This window comes from Palaemon carinicauda, chromosome 6 (genome assembly GCF_036898095.1).
Source record: "Palaemon carinicauda isolate YSFRI2023 chromosome 6, ASM3689809v2, whole genome shotgun sequence".
NCBI classification, from domain to species: Eukaryota; Metazoa; Arthropoda; class Malacostraca; order Decapoda; family Palaemonidae; genus Palaemon; species Palaemon carinicauda.
Genome location: NC_090730.1, coordinates 117,062,968 through 117,071,899, shown reverse-complemented (window position 1 = coordinate 117,071,899; position 8,932 = coordinate 117,062,968). Strand labels below are relative to the sequence as shown.

At 32.1% G+C, this 8,932-nt stretch overlaps 1 protein-coding gene across 1 annotated transcript in view; it reads right to left on the bottom strand.

Moving 5' to 3' along the window:
• The window catches only part of LOC137642178 (uncharacterized), a 497,631-nt gene extending 495,239 nt beyond the window's left edge, over nucleotides 1–2,392 (bottom strand). The window contains exon 1 of the mRNA XM_068374726.1: nucleotides 1,980–2,392. The gene's annotated coding sequence lies outside the window, so the exon portion shown is untranslated. The remainder of the gene's footprint in view (nucleotides 1–1,979) is intronic.
• Between the last annotated feature and the right edge of the window lie 6,540 nt (nucleotides 2,393–8,932).

The following is an 8,932-nucleotide window of genomic DNA, read 5'->3' as shown; positions in this document are numbered from 1 at the left end:
ATTTATCAATATAAATAATTATTGTATAAAATTATTTGAAATTTTAAAGCGATAGTAATGCATTTGCTAAAGTTACCTCGTTCTCGTACAAGAAGTTGTACATGTTGTACATTCATCAAGTGGACGTAACGAACTTATTTAACTTAACATACCTAAACTCTGTTGTTTTCAGTAAGCTTATTCAACTTTAAATGTAGTGTAGAATGTTGGACAAATTATTTACGTGCATTTGGTAAATGTACAACTCCACGTGCGAGAGCATGGTAAATTTAACAGATACCTGACAATCAATTTGAAAATTTCCAATAATTGCACGAGGATAAAATCATTTTTATAATATCAAAAAAATTTTCCATTTTTGTCTCGCTAGACCCTATTATTGCACAACATTGAATTATATTGAGTAATTGTAAAATTTCATATAAGAATATGTCAATGGAATCTCTTCAATGGATTTTACAATAATTTCGGAAAGGTAAAGCCTCGTTTAGTGGAAATATTCCAGTGACTTATAGGTATTCTGTCTAAATTAGAGAGACATCAACGTAGCAAAGTGTTGCCATTTTATTAATAACAAGTATTTCATGAATGGTATCTTGATACTATGTCCTGACAATCTCTGACGGTATCGGCATTTTCCAGTGCGAAGAAGAGATTATGATGTTACGAAACTTTGAGAAATATTCAAATCCTTGAAGTTGCGTGTATTTAAAGGTTTAAAGGTCACTCATAAATGGCAAAGGCAAGGGACAATGAAAATGCCCTATTAGGGCAATGCCCTATTGACCATATATACTTATGATCACCGCCCATGCCCATTTCACCCCCCCCCCCCCCCTCCCTGCTAAGATGGCGGCTGCTGATGACTCCTCAGGTAGACCTATAAGCTCCTTCAAACAACCCCCCCCCCCTTTAGCTAACAGGGGTGGTGAGGTTGCACACCATACAAGAAACTATCGAGTTTGAGCGTGACTTGATCTCCCGTTCAGCAGAACGCCAGACAGGGACGTTTCCAATAGGCCAGCTCCAGACATAATTCCGGCGATGATGCTATAGTCCATTTCTTTTAACGAGGCAGATTTGCACCGACTCGCAACAGTGCCCTTTTAGCTCGGAAAAGTTTCCTGATCGCTGATTGGTTAGAATTATCTTGTCCAACCAATCAGCGATCAGGAAACTTTTCCGAGCTAGAAGGGCACCGCTGCGAGTCGGTGCAAATATGCCTCGCTAAAAGAAATGGACTATAGTTGAAACAATGCTTGCTATTTGATTTTAGCTATTCATCATTGTTCAATATGAAAGATAAGCTCACAAACCTTAGTGTTAATTGTAATTATAAATAATAAATATATTGAATATGGTTAATTCTCGTTTAATGGTGTGCAATTCTTTCGTGTTAAAATTGTAAACAAACTCTAAATGTTATCATTTGCGAAGTATATACTTGTGCCAAAGTAGTCTTATATAAAATATAAAATACGGCTTCCCTATCAACTTTCGAAGGCATATGGATCAATATTAATAATAATCATAATCATACTACTACTACTACTACTACTACTGCTGCTACTACTACTACTACTACTACTACTACTACTACTACTACTACTACTAATAATAATAATAATAATAATAATAATAAATAGAGGAAGAGACCTGAGAGTATAATGAATGATTTATCAGTTTGGAAAAAAAAATCAGATAATTAATAACGTCTACGAGGAATCAAAGGGAGATATCTTGACGGGAAGTCAGAACTTGTCAATATAAAAAAAAAAAAAAAAGTGTTCGATAGACATGATAATGCAATTAACTTATTTACAGACACATTTTAAAGATTAGCATTTATTAGGAGGGAATCCAACACCGATTCTCTCTCTCTCTCTCTCTCTCTCTCTCTCTCTCTCTCTCTCTCTCTCTCTCTCTCTCTCTCTCTCTCTCTTCCTTGATAATTCATAAACTCTCGAGGCATCTCTTACCTGATATTCGGAGTTTTGGAATTCAAAGTCAATAGGTTAATTGCAGCCGATGTCTGGCGCTCCAGTGTTTAAAGAAGTGAAGTCACCGAATCTTTTTGTTGAGTTCATCGTACATGCTTGATAAGAATCATCGTATTTCTGAATTTGCATCAAAATTCACCTTCTTAATAGAAGTTTATTACAATCTAGTTTCTCATGTAAGGGTGATTTTTTTTCTTCTAAAACCAGATATAGTAAAGACGATTCATAACATTTAAGTTAACTTTGTTTCTTAGTAATGAATTATCTTGCTGTCTTAGACGCTTTTAATTTCAATAGGCTATGTCAGTCTTTACTCGCGTTTTCTTTCAATTCTTTATCGTCCTTTTTTTCATATTCAGATGTGTGATCACTTTTTTCCGTATAACAGCTACATACCTCAACGTTCTTATCCTCACTTTTGGGCACTGCAAAAGAAAAACAAAAATATGTTTTGATGAGAGAAGTCAGACTTCCAATCCAATTCCTGAGGTCAATGTCAATTACCTAGTCTTAAAAAAAAAAAAAAAAAAGTCACATTTAGTCTCTCTGACTTGTAAAAAAACAGAACACATTAAGTCCACCACTAATGACTGTCTAGTGTAGCCGACGCTGCACATCGACAGATATAATATATACTGTATACAGATAAATTTTGCACATTTAGACGTGTTTTTCCTATTCAAATAAGCCATATATTTTACTACCTTAATATCTGGATTTTCTCTTATACCTCAGGATCAGAGACCCAAGGGGGAATGATAATAGCTTATAAGAGAGAATCCAGATGTTAATGTAATAAAATATATGGCTTATTTGAATACTGTTCAGTGTGTACAGTATAGCACAGTTGAGTTCTATAGCTAGACCTTCGTGTATATCCTCTACCCCTGAGGCTAAGACAACTATGAATTAGAAGCGAGCAAATGGGCGCGCGCGCGCTCGTGTGTGTTTACGTTGAATCACAGTCTATCCTTTTTAAACGAATCGTCTCTTCAGATAATTGTAAAATGGTGCATGAAAAGCCTCTGCGAGTTATGGGTACTTTAGATGGAAATTCAGCGTATTTCAGTAGCATCAGAAATGTTTTGATACACCTTTCAGTAGCTGATATCCGTCCCAAAAATAGGTTTCTATAAGGGAATTTACATTCACATACACCCTCACACACATGCATATATATATATATATATATATATATATATATATATATATATATATATATATATATATATAATGTTTGGGGAGATGTAACCGTGTGTATAACAGCATATAGTAGAGTCAACATACCACATAAAAATGGGCACAGTTTATTATAAGACATTTCGAACAGTGCCATGTTCATTATCAATCTATAAATATAACAAAAAAATCTAAAAATTCGTAGATATTAACTTGAAATCGAGTAAAACGAACAATAGAATTATTCGCAAAAATTGGATATTAATATTTACTTTTAAAAAGTACCAGTGCTCACTAAATCCTCCCAAAGAGAAAGAGAAGGAATGACTCGAACCTATGACTTTAGGTATGATAGATTAAACCGTTCACTACCAGTTGCGAATTAAAATAAAAATGTGATTTAGCAAAATCTTTCAAGACTACACAAACCCTATCTTGTTGATATTTATTGGAAAGCTCTCATCAAGACATTTCCAAGGAATGCCAACTCGCTATGTTTGACGCGATTTTGAGGAGGTTTCCCTTTTTCAAATTTTGATGAAGTCACCAATGGCAGTGAAAGGGTTAAGGAAATGCTGAATAGTGGGTATCCAAAGACATTTGATGTATAGGGGCCACCAAGATTACTTAGGATATCACTATTATTATTATTATTACTTGCTGAGCTACAACCCCAGTTGGAAAAGCAGGATGCTATAAGCCCAGGTGCTCCAACAGAGGAAATAGCCCAGTGAAGAAAGGAAACAAGGAAAAAATAAAAATATTTCAAGAACAGTAACAACATTAAAATAAGTATCTCCTATATAAACTATAAAAACTTTAACAAAACAAGAAGAGAAAACAAGAAGAGAAATTAGGGAGAACAGTGTGGCCGAGTAGACCCTCAAGCAAGAGAAATCAAACCCAAGACAGTGGAAGACCATGGTACAGAGGCTATGGCACTACCCAAGACTAGAGAACAATGGTTTGATTTAGAAGAGCTGCGTGTTCCACCAATAAGTGGTGGTCGCTTCGCAGGTACTGCAGACGACACCCCTGATTTGCGTGGTCTCCGTCTACAGAGACCATTTTTTTTATATATATTGAAAACATTATGCAGTGAGATACAAGATGGATATGAACGGTTGTGCTTTTATCTATTATATTTATGAAGGAAATGGAAGAGACAATCAAGGATCCGCTGGGTGCACCCAATAAATACCCAAAGAGACATGCATGGCACATTTACTACTCTCTTTGGAGAACTGATGAAGGATGATAATAAATCTTTTCATTACTTCAGAATGTCTAAAGTAACATTTGAAAATCTCCTGGCATGGTTACATGAATTGCTACTTTGAGAAAATGCAACATATAGGAAACTAAAGGAAACCCATGTCACAAAGTTTTTTATACATATTTTCATCTAAAATATCATAATGTTCTAATTTTCTCAAAATTCTCTTAAATTTCATAATGCTCTAATTTTCTCAAAATTCTCTTAAATTTTGTAACTTTATAATTTTCTCAAAATTCTCTCAATTTTTTTCTTTCTTTTGTAACTGTCTATAAAGTTTGGGTCTCCGTGTGATTGAAATTAGGTGCTGTCTGTAAGAATGTAATCAACTTCATCAATATAATATGGTTTATTAAACTGTACAACACCATTTCTTTATCTGGTTTACAGATAACCACACTTGCCTATTTTTCGTAAGATATTCAAATCCTCTCTCCTGAACAACGGGGTCCAAGACACTTTTAACTTGGTGTAAATCTTATGCACGGGAAAAGATAACTCATGTTGTAAATCACCTAAGTTATTGACCAAGCTCAAACTTTTGAGTCTTTGAGTCTTTATGGCCTGCATCAAAGGGCATGTTTCGTCTTTGCCCTCCAACGTTCCTGCTTCTCCTCTTGCTATCATAACTGAAATCATTTGTGTTATGTCTGAGTCCTTCGTTCTTCCTTTTCTCCTATTGATGCTTTTGTGAGCACTGGTTCTTTTAGTTTTCTGACTACATTTTCAGTAATATTAATTCCAATCTTTGTGAACTGTTTTAATGTTCTGTATTTTTAAATTTTTTTTTTTGTAAATTTTAGATTCTTTTTATAGTTACAGCTTGATAAACATTGCTCTGTTCGAAATGTCTTTTAATGAATTCTGCCATTCTTGTTATGTTTTGTGGACCCTACTGTATACCATTTTATATCTCCTGGAAGCTATATTACATATGTATATATATAGATATATATATATATATATATATATATATATATATATATATATATTTGTGTGTGTTTGTGTCTGTGTGTATGTATATATATGTGTGTGTTCGTGTGTGTGAGGGTGTATGTGTAAAAATCACAGAAGTAAATGATGCTCAGATGCAAAATAACCACATGGAAAATGAAATAGACAATATAGGCGTAATTCCTGACTAGTTTCGTGATACTTCTTCAGAGGAATGATTTATTAAGCGAGATGTCTACATTTTATGTGGTTCAGAGAGAGTACAAACATACATACAGATATTTACAAAACATACTACACTCCCAAACAAACTACCTGGATTCATATTTTGTCAGGTGTTTGCGGATGGAGTCCATACCCCATTAACCAGGCCATTTCAGATGACAGGTAAAGTTTTAGGCCTTACGATACAGTTTCTTTGTATTAATATACGTTAGCCTTTGTCATGTAAATACATAAACATAATCTAACACACACACACACACACACACACACATATATATATATATATATATATATATAAATAGATATACTCATGAATATATACATGTATAAACACACATATGCATATGAATATGTACATATATCTACAAGAACGCAAAGATATATACAGAAATGCATATAATCCCATATACATATTTGCACACATGATTAACATACATATACACATTTATACATATCTAACCCTATTACCATAAACATATAATTATATACATATTAATGCATATACATACTTACATATATATATATATATATATATATATATATATATATATATAACATACCAAGTAGCAACAAAGGATGAATTAAATCTATATGCAACTGTGCCTACATATGAATGATAGCTTAGATCTAAAAGATTATATTCGCATAGGCAGTTATTATCTGAGATAGAGTCAGTTCTACATTAAGTACATAAAATTATTTATAAAGCTTGCAGATCCCTTTACATATAAATGCATCGAGTTTGTACATTCCATGTCCAATATTCAAGCTGTTATCAAAGAGTTCTTTTATAAAATGAGACTCTATGGTGTTTCTTTCCAATGAGTTATTTGAATGATCCAATTTCTTTGTGCAAGACCAATTAATAGTGCGATTTTTATCTTTAACATGGACAAACATTGCATTATTAACTTAAGCCTATTTGATACTTTTCTCATGTTGTTCAGTTCTCTTTTTAAGGGCTTTACCTGTTTGACCAATATAGAATTTTTCACATGAATTACATGGGATATGATAAACACATCCCTTGGTACTGTCAGGAGAATTGTTTATTAGGGCTGTTTTTATTGTATTGTTACTCTTAAATACTACATTAACATTTAAATCTTTTAAATGACTTTGAAATGTCTTTAAAACTTTTTCTGTATAGCAGTACAAATAGGCTTTGTGTATTATATTTTTCCCTATTATCGTTACCAAAGGTCTTTATTGCTGTTCTTAGTGCATCATCTAATACAATTTCAGATTGCCTAAAACTTTACCTGTCATCTGAAATGGCCTGGTTAGTGGGGTATGGACTCCACCCATTAACACCTGACAAAATATGAGCCCAGGTAGTTTGTTTGGGTGTGGAGTATTGTTTTGTAAATATCTGTATGTATATTCGTACTCTCACTGTACATTATAAAATATAAAGAGACCTCGCTCAATAAATCAGTCTTCTGAAGAAGTATCACGAAACTAGTCTGGACTTACGCCTATATTTTCTATTTTATATTCCACGCGGTTATCTTGCATATATACTGTATATATATATATATATATATATATATATATATATATATATATATATTTATATATATATATATATATATATATATATATATATATACATATGTGTGTGTTTGTATAACCTAGCGATAATACTAAATATAAATAGGTACCTTTAGATATATAATATCCATTCCTAATACAGTAGATTTAAAGCCAAATATACATTTGTTTACCTCCTTTTATTTTTTTTTTTATATCTATTAGTAGTCATTTGAAAACTGAGGTAAGAATTAATATACCTGATTGTAACGAATCACCTATTAATTCAAATCATATAAAAAGGAACATATCTGTGCTAATTAGAAGTAACTTGAGGTGCATTCAGCGTGATATTGCCCACCCCAACCACTGCCACCCCACGTTATTTTCTGAAAAAAAAAATTCCAATTGTTGAGTCCTCCATTGCAATATCTAAGGAAATGAGGGACACTTCACTCGGCACGTTGATTAAAAAACGCCTTTGCCACAATTCAACAACACACGAGGGTAAGTTTCAAAATCCATGAAGCGGTTTCCCTACTTCATTACAGGGTCGCTTCATTGCAGATTTACTCAGCATAAAGATTATCCTCTGATACTTTACTGTGGATTATCAGAGATCATTCTTCAGGCCCCGGATGAAATGATCACGGCGAGTTGGAATTAGGTCTGGATGCTGATAATCGGGTAGGATTGATTATTGAAGAAATAATAGGTAAAAAAAAATGCAACTAAATCAAAAGCCAAATTCCCTTGAGGGGCACGATTATAGTGCTATGAGAGAGATATGGAAGTATAAAGAATTTAGAAGTTACCCAATTTCATTTCAAGACTTTACCCGGCTTTTACGAAAATAACATTCCTTCCGTATCTACAGTATACATTATTCGTGTGTATGTGTGGTAGCTTATTAGGTATAAAGCTTATATTTGTCATGTATTCTATTTAGTTCTTATTTTATGCATCCATACACATATATGTATATATATATATGTATATATGTATATATATAACATATACACACATATATATACACACTTATATATACATATATATATACAGTATATATATATATATATATATATATATATATAAATACATATGTATATATATATATATATATATATGTGTGTGTGTATTATATATATAGTATATATATATATATATATATATATATATATATATATATATATGTATATATATATATATGTGTGTGTATATGTTATACATATAATGTATATATACATATATATATATACTGTATATATATATATATGTATATATATATATATATATATATATATATATATATATATATATATAAAATGCAAAATATATTCAGTATTCGTTAACAGAAATGTTTTCCTAGTGTTTCAAAAGTAGTGACCCTTTTAATATTTCGAATAATTAAAGATATTTTCTATTTATAAGATTATTGCTCAGTGAATACGTTATTGTGTTCAATTGTATGAACATTTACATATGTATATACGAGTGATTACATTGGCTTATGTTTCTGCTTTTGCGTATGCGTGTTTGTGTGTGTGTTTGCGCGAGCGTGTTTGTGGGTGAGCGCATATTTTGTACCAAAATATTGCAATGAAAGTCTAATGGTATGGATGTACCCGGTACAGTATAGTCAAACATTATCACAAATACATCGAATGATTAACGCAGCAATTAATTTCATGCTATCGCTGCACAATGTTGACTAACAGAACTGTGAACAAAATTCTGCAAATCAAAAGGTTCTTTTATGTATATT